We start from the raw sequence: 13777 nt of genomic DNA on the forward strand, positions 1-13777 counted from the left end.
CTCACTTGACTTACCGTAACCCAGCTCCTGCTCCCCCATCTCCTCTTCCGCTGAGCTGCAGCCTGGAGGTCCATGAGTGCAGGCTAATTCAACTAAGGATGCCGGCGGCCAAATTAAAATGCAGCACCGGCTGATGAATCAATCAGAGCGCGAGTACCAGCAGCCGCCCTGATTGGCTGCCAGTATGTGAGCTCTGATTAGCTCAAAAGCCGGTGCAGCATTTTATTTGGCCGCTGGCATTCTGGGTTGAATAAGCCTGCACTCCGGGACCTGCTTTGTTCAGCGCACTGGGCGTGGTGCAGCGCAGCGGAGGCAGTCGGGGGGGGGGGGGGGTTGCGGCAGTCGGAGGTTGTGGTGGGCAAAATGAGCTGCCTGGGGTCCTGTAATTATTTTTATTGTCTGATGATGTCCCAGAGCAAAAAATTTTGAGGACCCCTGGTCTATAGTATAGGCTGTTTAAAACATTTAAATAAGATAAATGGTCAGGAAAAGGTTAAAGATATCATAATAATTAAATACAAATAATTAAATACAAAAACATAATAGAACCAATACTGCACTTTCTAAGCTCACAATCTCTCACTTCATGGTAAGGCTCCTGTCTCTTCCTCCTGGCAGCTGCTCTCTGGTCCATTGCGATGTTTGAGGGCTCAGATCCACACATGCAGTAAATGTGGTAGAAGCTGGTACACAGCTCTGCTCTGTCCCTTACACTGCATGATGTGGAGGCAGCTTTACTGATCATATTATATACCAGTGCTATTGTTGTCATAATTTAAGACACTTGTCAGTTAAGGGGGGTTTCCAGGCAACCAGAACCCCCCCCCCCCCCCCCACTGCATTTGCATATGCGATATGCACGTACTCACCTTCATTAGAAAAGTATTATTTTTATCATGATACATTTTGATTTAGCAAAATGATCTGGGAGAGCCACAGCAGTGACCAAGTAACACATGTACCATATAATGTGCCGTCGCTGAAAGTGTTATATCATCTGGGAAAAGTCTGTCATTTTAGTTAACTTTAGGTACAGTCAGGGGCGCTGACAGGTTGCCGGGCCCTGGTAAAATGGAGGGGGCGTGGCTACTGGGAAGGGTGTGGCCATGCCTCAGAAAGAAAGAAAAGACAGAGAGGGAGAGAGACAGGACAGCTTTCTCTCTCCCCCCCCCCCCCCCAGCTTAGCACATGGCACTGGGCAGCATGTGCTGAATTGCTGTGGCAGCCTGTCAAGGCGGAGCGCGACCTGGGACCCTCCAGCAGACCCGAGCTCGGGTAAAAAGTACCCACCCACCGATGCCACTGGATCCAGCTCAAATCTGGGTCTTATACTGAGTCACATACAGGGACTGTTAGCAAAGCAAAAAAAGCACACGACTGGGATTACAGCGAGAGAGTCCCGCTAATTGGAGACTGTTCCGCTGTCCATCCTGCAGGTCACAGCACGGGGAGGGAGCCAGGGGATATCCGTACCCTAAAATCACAGTTAAATTGTCACACATACACCAAAGGCACCTGCCATTGGGCCTTATTCTAGTTCACTCTTTCTGACAAAATCCTTCTTAGATGGACAAAACCATGTGCACTGCAGGTGGGGCAGGTGTTACTTGTTCAGAGAGAATTCGATTTGGGTGGGGTTTTACTTCAAAGTGAGATCTATATTGCAGTGTAAAAATAAAGCAGCCAGTATTTACCCTGCACAGAAACAAAATAACTCACCCAAATCCAGGGGCGGATCCAGGATAAAATGACAGGGGGGGCACCATGATAAAAGAGTGTTTTGGTGGGGGAGGGCCAGTGTTAGTGGTGCCAGTGTACATGCTAAGAGGGCGGCAGAGAGAGGGTGGCAATGGGATTAAAAATAGGCCCACCATGGCAACAAAAGTGAAGGATGTAGTTGTGCGCGCCGAAGGCGTGCTCTGGAAAAGGGGTGTGGCCACTCAACAGGGGGCATGTCCTTGAGTGTAGTGTACAACACCGTATACAACTTCTACACATTATGCTACAAAATACTAGACCCCATTATACATGCCCCTTACACATGATGCCAAATGGATTGAGCCAAAATTCAAACAATGCCACATGGATTGAGCCAAAATTCACATAATGCCACATGGATTGAGCCAAAATTTACATAATAACACACGGATTGAGCCAAAATTCACAAAATGCCAAATGGATTGAGCCAAAATTCACATAATGCCACATGGATTGTGTCAAAATTCACATAATGCCACACGGATTGAGACAAAATTCACATAATGCCACACGGATTGAGCCAAAATTCACATAATGCCACACGAATTGAGCCAGAATTCACATAATGCCACACGGATTGAGCCAGAATTCACATAATGCCACACGGATTGAGACAAAATTCACATAATGCCACATGGATTGAGCCAAAATTCACATAATGCCACACGGATTGAGCCAGAATTCACATAATGCCACACGGATTGAGCCAAAATTCACAATACGCTTCATAAACAGGGGCACCAAAGGCGCGCATTAAACATTTACACCATAATGTCCATTACACGTTAAGTTACACGGCTTGGCCCTTATTTTGATCGGCACGGTACGGCCCGCGTGCGGCCGTACCGCCGATGTTTTTTGTCTGCACATGCGCAGAGGTCATTCTGCGCATGTGCAGCCCCCTTCGCCGCAGACGGATTTCGTCCGCCGCAAAGGGGGCGTATAGGGGCGTGAGGGGCTTCAGCCCCTCATTTCCCTATGTGTACGCCCCGCGTTTCATGGGCGTTCCCATGCAAACGCGGGGCGTATGCATGGTAATGAGGGCATGACGCCCTCATTACCATGACATGGGGGCGGAAAGCTGACGTCGCCGGATGTCAGCTTTCAGCCCCCTTACAAGCTCCCACACGGACGATTGTCCGTGTGGTCTGAGCTTGCGGGAGCTGCCGCGGCGTGCGGGCCTGCCTTCGATGGTCGTCGACCATCGAAGGCAGGGGGCAGCTCCCACCATGGTGGAGGCGTAGCCTCCACCATTTTTGTGCGGATCGCCAGCCGTCCGTGTATGGACGGCCGTGGCGATCCGTCCGGTGGGCGGCCCTTGGTTTGTGCGGTCGGAGCCCCGTGTGCGGCTCTGACCGCACCAACCAGAATAAGGGCCTTGATGTCCATTATGTATTATGCCAAACACCATAATGCCTATTAAAAATTATGCTACATAAGTGCTGCTTATCTACATGCTCATTGCCAAGGGTTCAATGCTCATTGCCAGAGGTTCCATGCTCATTGCCATGTGGGATTACATGCTCATTGCCAAGGGGGAATACATACTCATGGTGAATGGGGGACAGCCGCCGCCAGGCAGAAGTGATAGCCACTGACAGTGGCAGAGCCAGGCTGTATTCAGAGCACTGCAGGTCCCGGCTATTTGAAATAATACCCCTTTCACACCAGAAAATGCATTCCCAGGTTGGCCCCTTTTACACCAGCCTAGTCCCTGCATTTTCTGGTGTGAGGGGGAGAGAAAACCACCTCTCCCCCCTTTAACCAGTTATCTCATTTAACCGCCTTTATCTTCGGAACCAACTGACCCATTTACATGAGACAAGTATCATATTGAAGAACTTTTGAGTGGGCTTTGAATGATTTTGGTCCAGTGAAACTGGATCGTTTGGTTCCAGAGTAATCTGCCCTCAAAGAACAAGAACAGCCATGGAATTACATTTCAAAAATAAAAAAAATTGATTTACACCCTATATCTCTGGAACCGATTGACCGATATGGACCATCCTGGTATCATATTGAAGGCCCAGCGATTTGGAATTGAAAGACATCAACCAGAAGCTCCTGTGATGCCAGGGGGGGGGGGAACAGGCAGCCGTCGGAACCGGGTGTGGGTCGGAATTGACGGGTCCCATATTATCCTATGGGGAAAAAATGTTACAGCTTTGCCAGGCGATATCTCCGTTTCCTGGGGGGCTAGAGACATGGGGCTGGGCTCGTTGGAAAGCTCTGGTCCTCATCTACAAAATTAATGACAGGGGGGGCACGTGCCCAGGTGCCCCCCCCCTGAATCCGCCACTGCCCAAATCTAATCTTTGTCAGAAAGAGTGAACCAAAATAACCTCCATTGTGAGGGAGGACGTACCTTCTCTCTTTCCTCTAATATTGGAACTGCCCAGGGAGATTTGGGAGGGTTATATTCTGATTTCGTAGTGTTATATTCTGTAGGGTTAATCTTCCATTTAAAAATAATGTTCCTGCTCCCTCGTCATTACAGTTTATTCTCCAACTTATTATATGGTAAATATAACTACCTGTATTAAATATATTTACCTTACATATCTTTATGTATCGGGCTGTTGTTTTTGTAGTGTAAACTGAACTAATGAACTCCACTCATTTTAATATATTAATTATTCCTGGGAGAGTTAATTATGTATTTTAGTTTTAATTACAGTCTACATTCTAATGACAGTCAAACATAGTTCACCAACCTTGACCTTAAACCTGCAGGTTCAGAAGACAGTTACTGAATGCCAGATTGCAGGCGCATCATCATGACTGGTCTGCCATGGTCTTAATGGAGATGACATGTTACAAGCACAGCGCTTACAATAGTGTTACCTGACAAAAAGGAATATAATACTACTACTACTACTACTACTACTACTACTACTACTAATAATAATAATAATAATAATAATAATAATAATAATAATAATCTAATTAATTGTAGGATAGTTTGCCATAGTGTAGACATAAATAAATGACAGAATTAATTTTGTTTTTAATTTGTCCTGCTTTAATGTACTGTAATATGGGGGAAATGGGGATAAGCACTCTGATAGCGATGTAGTTACAATGTAGTCGCATACATTATGCTGAGCATACGCTCTCCTTGTGTATATGGAGAACACGTTGAGTGTGAACCAGTTAATATTTAGTCTCCGGTGAGTATGGTCCAATCGTATTGCAATTCTATTATAGTCTGTACCGTCAAAGGACACATTCCCAACCGCTCCTGACTACTGGACAATGGACCTAATCCTAATACAATTCATAATATGCTGTATACACACACGCACACACGCACGCACACACAGACACACTAATTTACTAATGTTCACTTATACTATCTACAGTGTTGTACTCTACCACATACAATACACCTTACCTATACTACCCACACTACTGTACAGTACCCATTACATACCCTACTCCATTGCTCACAATAGGGGGCCTTATTCTAGTTCATTCTTTCTGACAAAATCCTTCTTAGATGGACAAAACCATGGGCCTTATTCTGGTCGGTGCGGCCGGATCCGATTATGCGGCCAGGACCGTGCGTGCGAAACCCCGCCTTCCATACGGATCGCCAACTCCGTCCGTACGCGGTAAGAAGCTGGCCGAACGGACCGCACGTGTATTTTACACGGAATACGCCTCCTCCATCTAAAGGAACCTCCCCCATCATTCGATGGTCGCAGACCATCGAATGCAGGACCGAGTGCTCCACCAGCTCCCGCAACCTCAGACCACACGGAAATTTTTCCGTGCAAAAGCAGGGATCTGGGCGATGTCATATGTCCTCCCCCTACACGTGCGTCACGGCCGCATTACCATACGTACGCCCAGCGTTTGCATGGGAACGCCCATGAAACGCGGGGCGTATGCATATGGTAATGAGCACAAATAGCCCTTCACGCCCCTCTCCACCCCCTGTTTGGAGTGTTCACATATCATGCGGGATTTGGCCGTACGCCCCGCTCGCACATGCGCAGAGACGCCTCTGCACATGCGCAGACACAAAACATCGGCGGGCCGAACGCACGCGGATATATCCGCACCAACCAGAATAAGGGCCCATGTGCACTGCGGGTGGGGCAGATGTAACTTGTGCAGAGAGAATTAGATTTGGGTGGGGTTTTTCTTCAAAGTGAGATCTATATTGCAGTGTAAAATAAAGCAGTCAGTATTGTCCCTGCACAGAAACAAAATAACTCACCCAAATCTAATTCTATCTGCACATGTTACATCTGCCCCCCCTGCAGTGCACATGGTTTTGTCCATCTAAGAAGGATTTTGTCAGAAAGAATGAACTAGAATAAACCCCAATGCCCCCTCACAGTCACGCCAAATCTACTTAAATTAATACTACCCATACTAATGCCCCCTTACACCTATACTACCCACATTTATATACCCTGACACCTACCCTTTTCCCACCTATACTTCCACACTAATGCCCCTTTACACCTATACTTCCACACTACTGCCCCCTTACACCTTTACTACCCACATTAATATACCCTGGCACCTACCCCTTTCCCACCTATACTTCCACACTAATGCCCCCTTACACCTATACTACCCACATTAATATACCCTGACACCTACCCTTTTCCCACCTATACTTCCACACTAATGCCCCCTTACACCTATACTACCCACACTAATGCCCCCTCACACCTATACTACCCACATTAATATACCCTGACACCTACCCATTTCCCACCTATACTTCCACACTAATGCCCCCTTACACCTATACTACCCACACTAATGCCCCCTCACATGTACCCTACTCGCACAGATGCTGCCCATACTAATACGCCCTCACTTCTACCCTAGTCCCATTTATACTCCCCACACTAACTATACACAATCTCCACTCACAATTAATATTTTTGCATTATTTACGCACCATTATTTTTTCACCTTCGTTGTATTGGCTAATCTTCCTTTTGCCCCACCCACTCTATGGACTTTGTAGACATGTGCAGTTCACTCTTCCAAACGCCACTCTGCTGATGCCGCTGTGCATCTATCTGCCTGTGCACAGTTGCTTAACAAGGAGCCCCAGGAGCGGCATCTTCCTGGTGGCGCATTTTTTGTTAAATCCCCAACCAATAAACCCCTGACTCAAACCTCCATGTACACCTCCCATCACACAAGTGCCTCACACCTCCCTCCCTATAAGGTAGTGCCACACACCATCACACAAGTGCCTCAGACCTCCCTCCCTATAAGGTAGTGCCACACACCTCCCTTCCAGCATACCTCCTTCACCCATGCCTCAAATCACAAAAAGAGTACAGCAATCCTATAATTTCAATAATAAATCATATTAATAATAATAATAATAAATAATAGTACTCCCCAAACTGAAATCTCGAATCTTTTACCTTACATCAATAAAATTGTGACCCTCAGGTGGCGAATACCTTCAGAGCGGGAAAGTCTGCGCCACGGAGTATACAGCAGGTGCGGGAAAACTGTATTCTCTTATAGAAGACAACGCCGTCACAAAAAACAAATTAATGCCAAAGTGCAAGGATCTCACTCACGTAAAATAATGAAAGAGCAAACCCAAAACTGCTAACGGGGGCTGGCCGTTACAGAGGGGGGGGGGGGGCAGCGCAGCGGTAAGCCTTAGGGCATCTCGGCCATAGGGCCAGATTCTCTAAGCTTCAAATGTGACAAAATGGAGAGTGATAAACAGCCGGCCAATCAGATCCTACCTGCCATGTCACAGACTGTGTTTGAAAAATGTCCACAGATGAGCCAGCCCAAGCAGAAGAGGGTCTACGTGGGGCCCTCTTAAGAATAAGGGAGCACATGCGGCTGGTCATGGCCGAGTTGGACCAGCTGCTCGATGTAGCTTTATAAAAAAAAAAATTTTCATTAAAAATTTGTTAATTTAATAAATAGTTTATTACAGTTCGAAGTTGTCTGTGTGTTTTGTTTACATGGAACAGTATATGTGTAACTTGTTTATACTATTTTAAATTAGCAAAATGTACATACTGTATATAGATGTATGTTATGTTCACATGATGTAAGGGTTAATGTGTGTAATGAATGTAGTAGTAATGTGTTTCAGTATGTATTAGGATTAAATTGATTCCAATAGAAAACAAACACTTTTTAATGAGGTGGCCTAATTGCATAAGTGGGTCATGTGATCGATTTCTGTGTTCAGATAAAAAGTGTGGAATTGTGCGTAAATACACCGCATCGGTGCGTACGACCAGGTTACCGTCCATTCTGACGCGGTAAGACCGTGCTTACGCTGTAAGACCGTGCAGAATCTGTGCGTGTCCACCGCACACGCAAGGTTTATATGTCGTCCGTAAACACGCCCTGTTCTTAAAGAGTGAGTCCGTCCGAATGCGGAGGCTCGGTGGGCGTTTGTACGGACGATGTCCGCACAGCGTGCCGTGCGGACCGCTCTGTAAGAATTCGGGAATGTACGCATCGATCAGAATAAGGGCCATAGTTACATCAGTGGGTGTATTGAGATCCTGATTTATTCTTGTACCCTAACCTGATGGTGTGCAGAACGGGTCCTGCGTCTCACAACACAGATTTACTGACCTCATCTGCGGATCTCAGATGCCCGATGGTCCGCAGTGTGATCAGCTGGTGCGAACGTCCCACATCCCGCAAGGGGCCGGCAGTGTCTGGCAGGGGGGGGGGAGGTTTCTGGGCAGACGGGAGTCCCCACTTTTGCCCGTGAATAGATGCTATATTACGCACAGTGTCTATTCATGCCCCACAGCAGTGGAAATGGGGCGTGGTCTCGCGGGAGAGCCACAGGTATAGGTCACGCCCCCTTTCGCTAGGCCACATCCCCAAAATGTCTGCGTGTAAGCGTCCCTCCTGCTGCTGCCTGAAAGTTGCGAGGTGTGCCCTTAGGTGTTTATTTACTAAGATGGAAGTTCTTTTGAAGATAAGATATTGCTATGGGCAACCAATCAAATTTTATCTATTGTCTGCTAGAAGGTGCTAAATAAATAAATAAGTAGAATCTGATTGGTTGCCCATAGCAACATCCAGGGGAGGCTCCAAAGGAGGGGCTGCAGCATAATTCAAAATTCAAATAGGCACAGCAACTGTCACCAACTGCCGTTCCAAACTGACTCACTGGCAGTTGGTGTTGCTCACCTATTTGAATATTGGACTGTGCTGCAGCTGTCTGTAGTTGCTACTGGCAACATCCCATCTTCAATCAAACCCCCATCTTAGTAAATAAACCCGTAAGTGTCCCAACATGTGCATCAATGTAACAGTACATAATAAATCCTGCTTTGTATTATATCTTCTCTGCAATAGTGTCCTCGAACATACATTATTTTCCGATCACTCCAGTACTTACTTCCATGGCGTCTTCTCCTTCTGCGTGAATGCGCACACTTCTACATCTTGCTTATCGGCTGATCGGTATAACTCATTAGTATTAGTAACAAGAAAAGGAAGTCATGTTTACCGTGAAAGAAATATTTACAGAATTAACAGAAGTTGTCACGGAGATTTTAATATTGTTTTATCAATACCAATATTGACTTATCATAGTCTGAAAAATTGCTTTTCTAAATGACATTTCATGGGACTGAGAAAATAAACAGAACATCTCAGTGTGCTAAAGATGGGAAATATAAATTGTTGTATTCAAATGTGTATTGAGCTAATGCGCCTTTGGGTCTGTCTTGAAATGAATAGTTTGTTGAATTGTGAATTTTCTACATGGACAGCATATATTGTCACTGGATCTCAGTGTGGAATGTAGACACCCTGGTAATGGAGATGTGTGATCAGTGCTGTATGTATCCAAGTCATGTTAATCATAGTATGAGATATTATACCAGGACAATACAGGGGCCCTGGGGGTTTATATACTAAGGTGGGGGAACTCTTAGTAAATCGAGAGCTGGTCTTAACCAATTTGATGCCAAATCAAGATTTTGGATGGTGCCCCCTAGCACTGCTGCCAGTTCCAGCACCCCTCTCCCAGCACAGCACCCATTACCCAGTAGTACAGATCTTAGCAGCAGTCAGCAACACCCATCACCCCTCACTCATGGCAATCCTCATCCACAGAGCCATAACTACACATTTTAGTGCCCTGTGCTAGCAAGACCACAATATTTTAAAAAGGGACAGTGCGCACCAAAATTCATGTCCCCAGAAATAGGTGTGGTCTTGCTGGAAAGGGGTGTGGTCACACAATTGTACCAGATCATATTATGTCACACAGTAGTGCAACCTTATTAAAGTTACATCCCATGATCGTGTCTCTTATTCACATTATGTCACACGGTAGTGTCCCTTATTCACATTACATGCGACATGTAGGAGGAAATTTACTAAGATGAGAGTTCTATTTCAGATAGGATGTTGCTATGGGCAACCAATAAGATTCTATCTATTATCTTCGAGAAGGTGCTAAATATATAAGAAGTAGATTCTGATTGGTTGCCCATAGCAACATCCCATCTGGATCTGGTGCAATCTGTCCTGAGAGCTGACGTATTTTTTTTTTTGCCGTTTTATTTTTATATTTTAATTTCTACTGTTCTTTTCTCTCTCTCTCTTTTACTTTTAATTTCACTTTAACTGGAATTATGGGGGTAGGAACAAACCATGTGTCCATGCAAGGGGAGCAAGTACATTTATAATTTTTCTGTGCTGGTTAAATACTGATTGCTTTTGAATGGAGACCGCAAATACTGGGCAGCTTTATTTTCTACACTGCAATTTAGATTTCTGTTTGGACACACCCCACCCAAATCTAACTGTACCTGCACAATTTACATCGGCCACACCTGCAGTGTAACATGGTATTGCCCAGGTGTACAGTTCTTGGCTTTATTTACAGATCAGACCCTTTGCCTCTTATGATGTAAGTGATTCCGGTCATCAATTTCTATTTTGAAATGTCTGCTAACAAATCTAATACTGGAAGAGATTACTCATATTTATATTGGATTTAATATCTTCAAAAATAAAAAAGTGGCAGTGCCACAGTGGGGTATACACAGGTTCACATGGGTGATGGAGAGTGTACACTTGATTGTTGTCAGATGTGTCCGGTGGTGCAAAAAACACATTTCCCAGGTTAGGAATGTCAATGTCCTTACCCTGGGTGAGAAGGCTCCATATAACATGTGTGTCTACTAACTCAGATGTTCAATCACTTACAGAACGGTGCAATAATATGGTGCTAATTAGGCCCTTGGGGTTGTGTTGCAGCACAAGGGCCTAATTAGCGCCATATTATTGAAATGCCTTGCTTCTAATTATAGTCTTGCCACACTGATCGTTACCAGGTCATTTGCTAAGAGAGTTGTGGACTTAAATTACGATTTTTTAAAGCCTTTTGGGTGAAAAGAGAATATATTAAATGGGTGAAAAAAGAATATATTAAATGGTTAGGTAACTATCCAATTGATGTTGTTCTCATTATTATTATTGTTATTTATTATATTTTGCAATTTGAGAAGGAACCTGTGTTTCTGAGGAAAGACGTTCACCAGGGGTCAGCTTGGGATAATCTGTACAGTGGCGTAACTATAGTTCCGCAGCCCCCGCGGTGGCGGGGAGGCGCAGAGAAAGTGTGGGCCTGCGGGGCTATAGTTACCAGCTGCTGTCTGCTGGTACCTGGCCTGCCGTCATGGTCCCGTCTCTCCTGGCGCCGGCTCCTGCTGCTATAATGAAAAGTGACACTTAGAAAATGGCTGCCCCCATACTGCAGACAGTTTTTGAGGATGCTAGAGGAGACGGCAGCCTCCTCTAGCATCCTTAAAACTGTCTGCAGTATGGGGGCAGTAATGGGGATTATTAAATCTGCCTTCATTTATAGGGGGGGGGGGTGTTTTCTATGGGAATCTCTTCCCCGCACAGTGCAAGAGGCACCGATTTTATTAATAATAATAATAATAATAATAATTACAAAAGACATAGTGGATTTGGGTTACCTATGATGGTTCCCATTTCAAACTCAGTTAGCTCAGTTAGCTCCTTCCAGAACAATATGTTGTTAGCAAAAAGATCTGATCATTGCCCTCTCTTCCTGTGGGGGCCATGTGTTTTCTTTTATTTGTGTCAGGGGCCACTGTATTTTATTTTTTCCCTGTGAGTGCTAATGTGTTTGGATATTTTTCCTGTCTGGGGTAGATGCATTTGTTTTTTATTTTCTTGTTTGGGCTAATGTTTTTTTTTTTCTCCTGTCAGGGGCTAATGTGTTTGCATCTTTTTCCTTTTGGGTTGTCAATATATTTTAGTATTTTCTATAGGGGGGTCAATGTATTTAATTTTTTTCTGTCATGGGCCAATGGTTTTTTTTTTCTATGGTGGCAAAAGTGTTTGTTTTCTAACTCAGGAGTCAATCTATTTTATTTGGTAGCTAATGTTTTTTTCTTCCTGCCTGGTGTTAAAGATGCACAAAGCATGATTGCAGTTTGTGTAGACACTGACGGGGACATTGCATATTGGTAAGCACGAATGTACGCCAGGGAGGGGCTGTGTAGAGCCTTGGCAAAAAGTTGCAGGTGCAACTGCTGCAAAACACACAAGGAAAGTAGCAACTGCTTCTGACTGAGAATCAGGCCCTATGACGAGTGATCCCACCCCCCTCTTTCCCAGGGCTGCTTCCATAAATTTCCTGGGCTGGTTTTTTATGCCACTCTTCCCTCTGAATTTGAGTCCCACTTGGTTCCATTCAGAGGTACCTACAGATGAAGTCGCTCTCATTAGAGCAGCTCATGGTGATAGAATTGCCATGCGCCGTCCGCCACCACTCCGGCTGAGTCCGACAGTAGGAAGCACTCGCGTGCCTCATTCTGTTGGAAGCCCCGCAGCCGGCTGCCTGTCTCCCCCGCTCACTGCCACTTCCTGCCTGTCTCCCTGAAGCGGAGACTGGCAGGGAAGCACCTGGTCCCGGCCACCTTGCTGATTTGCCGTCCGCCTGCCCGCCCACTACCGCCCTCCGTCAGCGCTCGCCAGCTAAAGGGATCTGGCGTTTCCTTGGCAATACGGATTCCGGCTCCATCTGTATTCTTTTGTTACATGCAATAACGTCACATTAAATATCATTTTCTTATATAATAATTCAGTAGTTCTATAAATTAAGTTTCCTCTATATAAGTAAAGTAACCTATTTTATTGTGGACTGCCTAAATGAAGGATTCATTCAATTATTAGTGAGTTTTAGTAAATGCTTAGCTGCTACACAGATCCTGGGCATTGGAACCATAGGCCATCATTTAATGGCACGACCATGTGTTGCTTTGGAGGTTACTGGTGATTTATTTTGCATGGAAAAGTGTCTCCATGTAAACATACATCTTCATTAACTCTACCCCAGTGACCCCGGAACACACAGGCGGCCTGACTGTTAGCTTGTAACAAACAAGACTTTGGTGTGACATGGGGGGGGGGGATCATTGTTGCCCAGTAACAACGCATTGTGTTAAAAATATAAATGATGTCATTCATGTTTCAGTTAGAATGTAACTCACAACTCGCACAGTACAGTACGTGAGATATTCTGTTTCAGTTTACTATTGTTTAAAAATGTACGAGTGGCCCGGCCCGGCTTTGCACATGAGCAGTTTTGCATGTACATGTATGCTTTTTGTTTCAGCATAATGGTAATACAATAAATTACATTTTAATTAAAGAGCTCCTCGAATAGAGACATGTTCAGACCACAACAGAGGCATTTACAATGGGCGATCCCCATGTATACTCTCACACTTGCAGGCAGGGGGAAGACACAGAGGACAGCCCAGCGTTTCACAAAAATGGTGGAAACGCCCAAAGAAACGTTGGGCGTACCCCTGCGAATGCAAGTGTTTCGATGCCTGCTTGGGGCGGGTGGCTGGTATCACGGCCACCCCGAATTCAGCCATCTTTGGCCAGAACAAAAGTTAGTCTAGACTGGTACGGTCCCAACCCGAGTGTCACCCTCAGAGGGGATGACAACAAAATGCAGAATACTCTTGATTACTCACTCAGC

This window comes from Crinia signifera, chromosome 5 (genome assembly GCF_055691185.1).
Source record: "Crinia signifera chromosome 5, ASM5569118v1, whole genome shotgun sequence".
NCBI classification, from domain to species: domain Eukaryota; kingdom Metazoa; phylum Chordata; class Amphibia; order Anura; family Myobatrachidae; genus Crinia; species Crinia signifera.